This window comes from Harmonia axyridis, chromosome 1 (genome assembly GCF_914767665.1).
Source record: "Harmonia axyridis chromosome 1, icHarAxyr1.1, whole genome shotgun sequence".
Taxonomy (NCBI): domain Eukaryota; kingdom Metazoa; phylum Arthropoda; class Insecta; order Coleoptera; family Coccinellidae; genus Harmonia; species Harmonia axyridis.
The window spans coordinates 25,352,477-25,364,540 of NC_059501.1; the positions used below are offsets into that span (position 1 = coordinate 25,352,477).

The window sequence follows — 12,064 nt, forward strand, 5'->3', positions numbered from 1 at the left end:
ATTTATGGTAGCTCCGGAGAAAATAAATAAAATCAATATTAAGAGTCGAACATTTTCAAAGCGCTTATGCTTAGTTGAGGAACATTGGACGAAAAAAACATTAGTTGAACTACTCCCAATATTCTTGATCGCTGGGGAATTATTGACCAAATATTCTAGTAACCCTGTATTCATAATTCCGAATTGAGCTTCATTTGATTTCTTTGTCTATTCAATATTGAACTATTCATATCAGCTTCATCAGTTCTAGAAATTTCGCACGCCTCTGTATTGCCAATTATGTATCAATAATAAAATAAATGATTTGTATTCCAAGTATTTAATTCAAAAATTTGGTAGAACATTTTCGGCTAAACAGCCATCTTCAGTAATCAGTACCACTAAAAACGAAACAAAGAGTGAGTTGAGCAACAATTCGAGACCTCAGAATGCCAGCCACTTACTCGTCAAAAATAATTTGTTTCCACCATTAAAGCGAAGAGACATAAGTTCTCGAAAATGTTGATAGCGAAGGATTCAAAAGCAATATCTAACACTCAGTTAATAATGAAAACAAAGGAAACATAACCTACACGAAGGATGTTGAAAATTTTTGGATGTAAAAATTTTTCAATGGTTCTCCCGAAATAAGAGTATTTCAACCGCATTTAGTAAACACGCTCTATTGTTCTAACTGTATTCTAAAGCTTTCAGGATCAATTCCAAAGAAGTAAAATACTTTTTCACTCAATAAATCCATTTTAATTGAAAAATTATTAGATTTGGTATATTCTTGAAGATAGAGGGAAATGATAAACCACTGTGTAAAATTTGCAGTGTTATAATTTGTTCCGACCCTGCCTGTTTTTTTCCACTGGCATTGTTGCTGTTTTTATCGATAGCTTACCTAATTATGAATTTTGATAAACAACATAAAATTTCAAGCGCTTGGAAATTAGAATTCTGATATTAAAATGCCGATTCACGAGAACTTTTGATTATCATTATTATTGTTTTGTTTCCGAACTGTATAGGCAATCAACAAATTATTTAGTCGCCTTCAAAAAAAGTTGTATCAGCTATATAACTCTTTCAACCTCAAAATCATATTCTATTATAATGATTTTTTGAAAATTTTTCATTTCAAAAATAAATATTTTTTTTAAATTAGTGATTTTCTTTTAAATTTGTTTTCGAAAAATCTCCTTACCTCAAAATGATGCAAATTTCAAATTATACTAGATATCTTCCAATGAAAAAATTATATAATAAATATAGATTAATACGAAAATATCAGTTGAAAACTGTTATCAAGCCGAAAAAAAATATCAATACTCTAAAAGAATAATATTTATTGGTGTGGGTACCGCCCTTTTTCTGAAATTTATGAATTTGTTTTCAAGCAAGACGGATGCAATTACGGGATGATTACGGGTGACCCTTCCAACGAACTGAATTAAGATGATCTTGCCTAAATTTTGATTTTCTTTTTCTTGACCTGAAACCAATTTTTAGAATCTAGATATTCGTCCTTTAAATTAGTTTTTTCAGTTCTTATATTATATCATACTTCCGAATGATTTCAAACCTCAAACTTAAGAGGGAACACCAACACGTGGTTCCTCAGTTCAAAACGAAATAAAAATAAGATATATTTCGTTTTACAAATCACCTATTTTTATGAGGGTTTCACAAATTTCCTCAAACGATAATCTACTTGGAAGAAAGTAAATACTTTCAATTCTCGAATGAAAAACGGAAAAAAAAATTGGTTACTTTTCGTTTTTCGCAAAACAATTGATGATATGTACTTTGTAGGTACAAAGCACTGATATATTTTTAAAATATTCGTGAAGAAAACCTACCAATAATCGTTACAAAAGAGGTAAAATTATAATTTCGTGAAAATCGTCGTACAGTGCTGGCCTCTACTTATTTGCTACAAAAAAAAAAGAACATGAAGTGAAAGTACAACTTCGTAAACCGTACAAAGTTTGGTAACGCAGGAGCTCCAGAGAGAAAATGAATGACTGAAAACCACGTGGTGGTAATCACTCTTAAACAAATATGTAAATATATAATAATAATATATATATAAATGTAAATACCACAATAAAATTATCTTAATATATAACCGATACAAACATGGGCGCCCGCAGAAATTTTTCTCAGGGGGGGGCAAAATGAAAATTATTTAAAAACGATAAGGCGTCCATGATTGTTGTAGGCGACATCAGTATTCCGTTGCTTTCTATTTCTGTATTTATATTCATAAGAGGAGGGCTATGCAAAATGAAAATTATGAAGTTTTCCACTTCAACATTTTTTTTATAACGTCAACAACATAAGGTGATGTAAAAGAATACGGTAACTCTTTTCAAAACAAATCACATTCAATGAAACAATATTTACAAAAAAATAAAATATGAAAAATATGGAGAACGGAATGAAATAATTATTATAATTGCTAATATATAAAGAAAATTCAACGAGTAATAACGAAACAAAAAATATATATATATCTACGCTCGATAAAACTATGTTTATAAAAATGATAAATGAATAATAGTAACTCTTGAAATATACACTGAATAACGCAAACAATAAAGTTCAAAACTTGATACTAAAATATGATTCAGAATAACACAGAGAAAATAAAAACAATATTAATTCGAGTGCATTCGGTTCCATGATTTGTCACCCAAGAAGTGCTCAACGCGCCTAAAAAAGTTCTCAAGTCGAAAAAAACCTCTGCTGATTATGGATTATATTTATAGAAATTCCATTGAAAACCGGAAAATTGTTGTGAATCCATTACTTTCCCTTTTTCCTTGCCCTTTGGATTGAGAAAGTAATATTGAGGGTGCTGAAAAATAAGGCAATCAAAATCTCAAGGGGGGCAATGCCCCCCTCCTGGCCTCCCCCTGCGGGCGCCCATGGCTACAAACAACGTCCGTCATTCTCGGTAATTCTGGTTACAGCATTATGCTTAATTACTCAATTATTTTGTCTAGTATAATAAAATGAGTCCAGTGATGATATTTATTTTGTTCTAAACAAGAAAAATGCGAATTCATGTTCATTTTATGGAAATACGAAACTTAGCTTTTCATGATATTGAATCTGTCAGTTTCAGCATAAAAGTTTTACAATGATATCCGACTGTAGGCATATTAGCGTTTTATAAAATCGGTGAAGAGTGCGAAGGATTTACCGTGATGTTGCAGTATTGAGTCCTAGTCGGAATAGGATTCGCCTAGTTGTGATAATTTTTAGTGTCATGAGTTGTGTAGTAGAATAATTATGTAATTTATAATGTGATTTTATGTTTTATATAAATTTTGTAAGTGATAGTTTGTCTTAATAAGTCGATTTTTCTGGTAGATTCTGTATGTACCTATACCAGAAAAATAAACTTACCGTAGCTATTTTAACCGATTTTTGAAATAATTGATTTTCTTCTCTCAATAAGATACATTATTCGAGGAATGTAAAGATTTTTTAGATTTCTTTTCCTAAGAGAATTTTATATTTTTTCATATCGAAAGTAAATAAAATATAATTTGTCATCAGATATGGATCAGAAATAATTATTTCTAATTTTATACTAATAGAATAAATTTCTGAAAATGTCTCTTGTAAAAAAATATTTAATCTCAATGTCTTAAGTCTGAATGTAAGTTAATGTGCATATGTTGTATTGTAATTTGCATAATAAATTATTTCCTTCATTTTGTTGCAAATATATTTCAATTTTTTACATTCTATGCGATTAAGAATTTTTTAATTCCATTCCAATATTCAACTTTGTAAGTAAATCGAGAGTATTGAATGAGCAGATAGAATAAAAATTCACATGAATAATGAATACTTTTTCATTACAGGGTTTTAATCTGAATATTCAATCAGAAATTAGCTTAGAGTTTGGCAGGACAAAATTCACTTTGTTTTAATTGAACAGAAGACATTACACACCATTTTTTTTTCGAAACTTGAATTTTTTAAAGTTTATCTGATTAGATATGTTACAGTGAATTAGATTTCTTTCCTCGAATGTGCATTTTCTTTAATTTATCATTTCATCAAATTTCGAAAGCAGCAGCACAATAATAAAATGAATATAATCAATGCTGGAAGCAAAAAATCAATATGCACCAAAAACGTTTGTGAAAAACACCGACTCTCCGCAATATTCGAGATCTGAATCTAACCTGAAACTTTCAAATTTCTAGTTCTTTCCGTTCGAGATTTATTATTTAGGACGGACGGTTAGAATTGAATTTGACTACTAATTCATCAGGAAGTAGAACATTATCATTTCAGACTATGCTCAGCTCAAATTTCAGAAATTATATATAGATAGAGAGTTTTGTTTGGGAACAAGAAGAATATTGAAGGAAAAGCTAATCTTAAATTTTGCTTGTAAATGTCCAATTTTTGGGTTTGAACGAAATTTCATGCAGATGGCTTAACCAAAACCATAGAAATTGAAGCATATCTAATTAATTCTTAAAAAAAATACTTAAAATTTTTTCCTTCGATTTATTGGATTTTACGTATTCCAAAACATAAACTGTGGAAATTTCTGGGTAGGTAATTTTTTTTTTTAATTTTCCCAAAGTTTTACTATTGGGAATAGGAAATACTACAACAAAATAAATTGATTGAGTAATGAATTGTACCTAATAAATATTAGTTGTGGATTGATGTAGATCCATTCTTTTAGCCTTAAAAAATCAAGCTATTGAGTTTTCAGACTGAAATTTTGATTGATAGGAAATATATAGATAGAGCAATCGTTACAGAGAAGTGAGACATCTAGATTGACCTTCATCAAAACGTAAACCTGATTCAAGTGAACTATACAGTGTATAATAATGAGGTTTGACTTAGCTCACATAGATGTCGTGCCATCAATACGTAGAAGTACTTCCACCATTTTGAAATCATATAAATGGTGGACTCGCCAATGAAAATTTCATTTTTCGGTAACAATTTGTGGTGAAATTTCAGTGAGAAATATAAACCTTTATAATCCAATTTAATATTTGTGGATATATTTGCTGCTAATACCCTAGTATAGATACTGATGCACGCACCAAGAAGTGTTTATCCCGCTAGTGTCCGCAAAAGATTTTACCAAATCATTCACAAAAAGGAATCACACTAAATTGTCAATTGTGGCAACGCATGTATAACTTCAACAGGACTTATTTCAAAAATTATTGTCAAGAGAGATCAGCAGGTTGTAATTATTCACCTGACCGGTGGGTATGGTGAATTTCTTTAATAATTTCAGATTTTTTCACAAGGATGTGATGTTTTTTTCATATACGATATGAATAGCCATTTCCTTCGTTTTACTACTTTACACACTTGCTAGAAAAGACTAACAAGCAGGTTTCATTGGCCCAGAACCGTTCTGAAGTATAGGTTAATGTACCTACCAACAAGAAAGAAGAAGGAGAAGACAAAGACCGGAAGAGAAATCTTCTTGGGTTGGATTATGCGAAAGAGTTTCTTTGAAATTTCAACACAGCGAGATCTAAGAAGTATCAGGAGCTTAGCAAGAATATGCTAGAAAAGATCAACAAACTGATTTCATTGGCCCAGAACCTTTCTGAGGTATAGGTTAATGTACCTACCAACAAGAAAGAAAAAGATGAAGAAGTAAAAGACCGGAGTTTCTTTGAAACTTCAACACTGCGAGATCTAAGAAGTATCTGGAGCTTAGCAAGAATATGCTAGACCTCCTTACTGGACTCCATAGTCCATAATGAGGCATTACCGCTTCAGGAAGCACTGCATGAGAATGAGTCTAGCAACAAACGACGAGTGCAGGAGGAAGAGGATAGCCAACGCCAAAAATGCTTTCGATGAAAGACTTGTGGAAGTGATGAAATAACCTTCTTGAAGCCATCCCAGATATTGTTCATCATTAAAACTCTCGAACTGGAGGGCGAACTGTAAACTATGACGACTAAAGTTGACGACACATATGCTTAAGGGTAAGAAAGGTGCCTTTTCATTCCATAGTTTCATATCTGCTAGGAGACATCGAAGTCGATATATAAGGAGAGCTAGCGGACTAACTACTTTACCCTCAAAGCAAAAAAAAAAATTAAGATTGTGTTGTATTATCGCTCTATCAAGAAAACATTATATTGACAGGCATCTCGCGTTGCTGAATGAACATTGTTAACGCAGCTAACTCTTGTGAGAGCCAGGTGATCAACATAAGAAATTAACTTAATTACATTTCCTTCACAATTCAATTTTCATGATTTTCAAGATTTCATATATCAAATTGTCCCCTTTGAAATCTATCTTCAGATCTAAATCAGATTGATCTTAACTCTTCCAGAGAGTCTTTCATTGATTAATCTCCAATTTTCTGATGCAAATTTCCTTTTTGGCTTTTGAAACCTTCAGACCTAAATGCCTACTAATTACTCTTGAGAGGAGGTGAGATTCTTTTGCATTATATCTTCCAAATCTCTATAACATAAAATATTAGAGTAACAAGTAGGTTTCATTCACTCAATTCGTTGGTTTGTTAAATTATCTGATGACCGTCTGTATAAATGTTAAGACCAAGACGTCTGAAATTTTCAGGATATCTTTTAGGTTTAAGGGCGCTTCTTGAGTTTCCCAATGAGCAAAATCTTTCCTGCCTCTGAGAGGCATTTGCACAAAACTGTTAGGAGTTTTAGTTTGGATATATTACCTATCCATTCTTTATTCGGAGCAGTATACAACTAAGCTTTATATTGTTGATTCCCCTTTTCCATGTAGACTTAAGGTTCGTTGCTTTTTGGATTTTTCCGATTTTCTGTAAAGAGCAAACATTAATATTTTGACAATCCCAGCCGCTTCAACGCTTTTAGTACCCATCGAATATGATGAGGGTGGACTGTACGATTTATGCTCAGTTAATCCACCAAGTGAATTTTAAGGATATACTACAAAAAGACATTGATCACCTATTCTGTTGTTAGTATACTCTGTAACTGATATTTCTTTTTGTCTTTCATATTATACCAGGTGACTCCTGCGTACGTAATGCTTGTTTTCTAAACAAAGTTTACTTTTTGGGTTGAGTAGCGGGTAGAGTCTCCCATGCAATTGCCTTGCCTTTTTTCTGTTTTCTTCTATCTGTTTGTTAATGTTCATTCTTTCAATCTAGAATTACTTGTAGATATTTTGCTCCTTTTTTCCATTATATCGTTTACCTAAGTCTATCTTTAACTGCCTAGTAATGGATTTACACGTTTTACTTTAGAAGTAAATACATAGTGGTGTCACCTGCAAAGTGGGCTATCTTGCATCTTTTTATTTTGGGTATATCCGCTTTGTATAAGTTGACCAACAGCAGTCCTACCACCGATCCTTGGGGAACTCCGGCTTCAATTTCTCTAATCGTCGATATTCAATTCACTCTAAATTTTCTATTTCTTTGGTAGGTACGATGTTATTAATCTCTTATGTTTGGTCGGAAATTTCATCAACTTCATGTTGTATGTTAGACCTTGATGCAATATTTTATCAACTGCCTTTTCTGTGTCCAGAAATATTGCATCAGTGTCTGTAGGGAGGTTAATTTGCTACTTATTGTGTTCTGTGAGTCGTGCCAGTTAGTGAATCGTTGAATGCTCTTTGCGAAACCACAACTGGTGACCTGGAATTTATTTTCTTTTCTTCAGCGAAATCTGTTAATATTCTGTAAATTAATTTTTCTTATTTTACTTATTGATAATAGGCTTATGAGTCAATAGTTCGTTTTTTCACTTTTGTCTTTTCCTTTCTTTCAAATCATGATTATATACGCCGTTTTCCATTTGTTTGAGTGATATCCTGTTTATCCTGTTTCAAAGCAAAAAAATAGTCAGGTTAAGAGAAAAACTTCTCCCTATCTTGGAATCCGGATACATTTGCAAACAAAAGTTCAAACATAACAAATTGTAATTATTTATTATTTCGCAATTTTGTCATGTTAATGTGATAATTTGGGAAATAAAGTCGTTATAATTATTATTATTATTATCATCATTATCCCCTCTTGGGTCCACCACTGCATGAAAGTAGCATTGCTAAAAGTCCTTTTGAAACTAAGTCCGAATGGTGGGTTTCAATATATCGTAAATGAGTGGGTTGAATGAATTTCGTTTTCGTCTTTATGCATCGGGAAGGTAACCTGACGCATTTTCCTCATATCCATAAAATCTAACACTTCATATTGGAACAAGGGAGGTACTTGCCTCCATGAGCCGAGATAGGCTATCATGCTCCTGGCTTGCCCAACATTTGAAGGTTTTATGACAGGAAATTTATTGCCTATAAACCGATTTTATTAGCTAACTTTTATTATTTGAGTTCTTGTATTTTCATGTCAGCAATTGAAAGCTTGGATTTTTCTTATTTTGTAATAAAATATTTTCTTCTTCTTCTTGCGAAATATAAGTTCATACTGATCAAGTTATAAATGATAAATTCGACCATTATTCTTTACTATCGAACTTCCGTGTACGGTGTCGAACTTATCCCAAATTTTAACGATCACTTTTACTGCTTCGAACTGTATAGTTCACGTCAAAGGATAACCAAACAGTGAATCGGGAAGACCTGAGAAGACGAGACTTACTAGGAGTGGCGTCACAAATAAATGAACGAACTTCAAGAATTGGAATTTTCGGAAACACAATTTCGTACCAGTGTCATTTCCTTCTCGTTGTTTCCATTGTCTAGTCAGCATTTATTTGGAAAATTGTTTAATTCTCCGTTATTTTATGATATTTCATTTCAAATGACATATTTTGTTTTCTATCACTTTTACACAAAACTAGCATATATTTCTTAGGAATCGTATGATAAATAACTAGTTAAGCCCTGGCGTGATGTCAGAAACTTCGCGCATGTTCTTCATCATCAAATTCAACTTGATCTGTGTTGTGTTATTCATTACCTAAGAAAACCACATTGTATCTAACTGTGGTCACCAAACCAGATGATGATAACAATAACAATAACAATAATATTTATTAATCTCAAAAATTATTCACAACATCAAAATCAATGCAAACGAATAAAATAGAGACAAGTCATAAAAGAGCTTATTTTCTACAAAATGAAATAAACTCATCAACTGAATAAGGTTCACAACCCAAAATAAAATTGTAAATGCGCCTTCTAAACAAGGTTATATCTTCAACAACCTGTATTTGCTTAGGAAGCAAATTAAATAAACGCATGGCCATATAAAGTGGTCCCCTTTCAAACCTAGTAGTACTGTGAATAGGAAGAAGGAAAGGATAAACCTGTCGAGTATTATTTTTATTGACATATGGCAAAAAATAGTTTTTCCGTAACTTAAGGAAGATAAATAGGCGATAAATGTAAAGACCAAAGACGGTTTGGATTCCATTGGATCTGAAAACTCCGCGACAGGACTCACGAAAGCCCAACCTATTCATTATTCTCATCACTCTTTTCTGGATGAGAAAAATTTCATCGGCACCAGACGAACTGCCCCAAAAAATAATTCCATATGCTAGCACAGACTGGAGACTAGCAAAGTAGAGAGCTCTCACCACAGCACTCTCCAACTTGTCCCTGATCATGAAAATCAAGTACGCCGAAGAGTTGAGAGACTTTCCCAACTTAGACACCTGATGATCCCACCGCAGGTGTTTATCTAGAGCAACTCCCAGAAAATTAACAGAATCCTCTAATTTAATTTGACCGTTACCATGACACAAAAAAGGAGGATAGTTCTTCACCGACTGGCTGTCATAAAAGAAAATACCTTGAGTCTTGCCATGATTTAGAATAAGACCACTTTCATTACACCATCTATCAATAGACAAAACCGTATCCATTCCAGCCCTGCTACAGGACTCGACATCACCTGATATAATCAAAAAATTGCTGTCATCAGCATAAAGAATCGATTTACAATTAGCAGAGGTCTTAATATTACAAAGGGAATTCACAAAAACAATAAAAAGCAAAGGGCCCAGTACACTTCCCTGAGGAACGCCCCTAGTAAGAGATCGTTCCCCAGAGAAGTGGACTGCACCATCTAGAGCGAGGGCAACCCTCTGACGTCGATTGCTTAGGTAGCTCTCAACAAATTTCAAAGAGATATCCCTAATCCCACATAACTCCAGTCTAGCCAATAAGGTTCTATGCTCGACGGAATCAAAAGCCTTGGTCAAATCGAACATCAAAGCCAATGGAACTTCATTACTCTCAAGCGCCAAAAGAACAGAATTCAGCAACTCAAATATAGCAGTCTCGGTACTTCTATCTTTCGTGAAACCATGCTGACTATCAGCAAGAACATTAAATTTCCGAAAAAAACTGATGAGTCTGACGGCAAAAACCTTCTCAAATACCTTAGAAAAACTAGATAAGATACTGATAGGTCGATAGCTACTAAGCTCACAGGTATTTCCCTTCTTGAAGAGTGGTTTAACCAGAGCAACCTTCAGCTCGTCAGGAAAACAACCCTCTCGGAAAGCGCAATTAATAAGATGAGCAAGAGGGCCTCCTATTATATGAATGGATTTTTTTATGATAGAAATCGGAACTCCATCGTGACCTGAAGAGTTAGAGGTTTTCAGCATCTTAACAGCATCACTAACATCTCTCTCTGTGACATCAAAGAAATAGAAAGACTTGCTCATACAGTGAGAAGATTTTAAGGATGAGATTGCTCCAGGACTCTTAATATTCGTCTGGTTGGTAACGTCTCCCACGAACATATCATTGAAACTGTTGCAAAGATCAACAGGATTTCCTGACTGAAAAGGCAAGTTTTTTTCAGTGCTCCTACCTGATAGTGAATGAATCACCCTCCATGCAGCCTTTGATTTGTTCTGAGAGCTTGCTATGAAGTTGCTGTAATGAGATTTAATTGCTTGGGTAATTGAGTTGTCATACTGTCTCTCAAAAGATCGGTACAGATTTTTGAACTCTGGTCGTGATTCAGAAATAACAAGAAGGTTATCCCCTAACGCTCCTTGGAAAATACAATACAACCTATTTACTTGAGAGTTTTCCAATAAGGGGTTGTTGGGCAGCTGTTACTCTCGAATCTATCATTTGACAAGTAAAACCTACGCCATTATTAAAAATTGAACGACACGCACATCAACAACTCATTGAAATTTGCAACAAACATGATGTAAATTTTGCATTCACAGTTCGCAAAACTAAAGCACTTTTGTGTCATCCTGAAGCACCTTTTCGGTCGGCAATAGAGAAACTGGTCAAAAATTTGAGCATTTGGGACAAGTTAGTGATGTCAAGAATCGAAATCGTTGCTAAAGAACAATTGTAAATATTGCTGCTATAGTGTTGACAAAAACCTATAGGTTGCTCGATTCTTTATCGATTGGAGACTATGTTGATAAACAGTATTGCCTCAAGGCATCAGAAAATTCAAGAATGATTTGTTTGGACGGATATATAAATTTGGATGAGTCACACAAGCAACAATACAACGCAATTTTGCAGGAAAAGTTACAGAGGTGATCTCAATTGGCCATGGGCGCCCGCAGAAATTTTTCTCAGGGGGGGCAAAATGGAAATTATTGAAAAACGATAACGCGTCCATCATTGTCGTATACGATATTAGTATTCCGTTTCTTTCTATTTATGTATTTATATTCATAAGTGGGGGGAGGCCTGTGCAAAATAAAAATTATGAAGTTTTCCACTTCAAAATTTTTTTAAAACATCAACAACATAGGGTGATGTAAAATAATACGGTAACTCTTCGAGTCACATTCAATGAAATACATTCAATGAAACAATTCACAAAAAAATAAAATATAAAAAATATGGAGAACGGAATGAAATAATTATTATAATTTCTAATAAATAAAGAAGAATCAACGAGTAATAACGAAATAAAAAGTAAATACATATACGCTCGATAAAACTATGTTTATAAAAATAATAAATGAATTATAAATCTTGAAATATACACTGAATGACTCAAACAATAAAGTTTAAAACTTGCTACTAAAATATGATTCAAAATAACACCGAATTGCTCCAGATTGTGAAAACAACAAATAAG

General features: G+C 33.2%; 1 protein-coding gene across 4 annotated transcripts in view; it reads left to right on the top strand.

Moving 5' to 3' along the window:
* The window catches only part of LOC123671307, a 174,972-nt gene that overhangs the window by 1,488 nt on the left and 161,420 nt on the right, over positions 1 to 12,064 (top strand). The gene's annotated exons all lie outside the window — the stretch shown is intronic.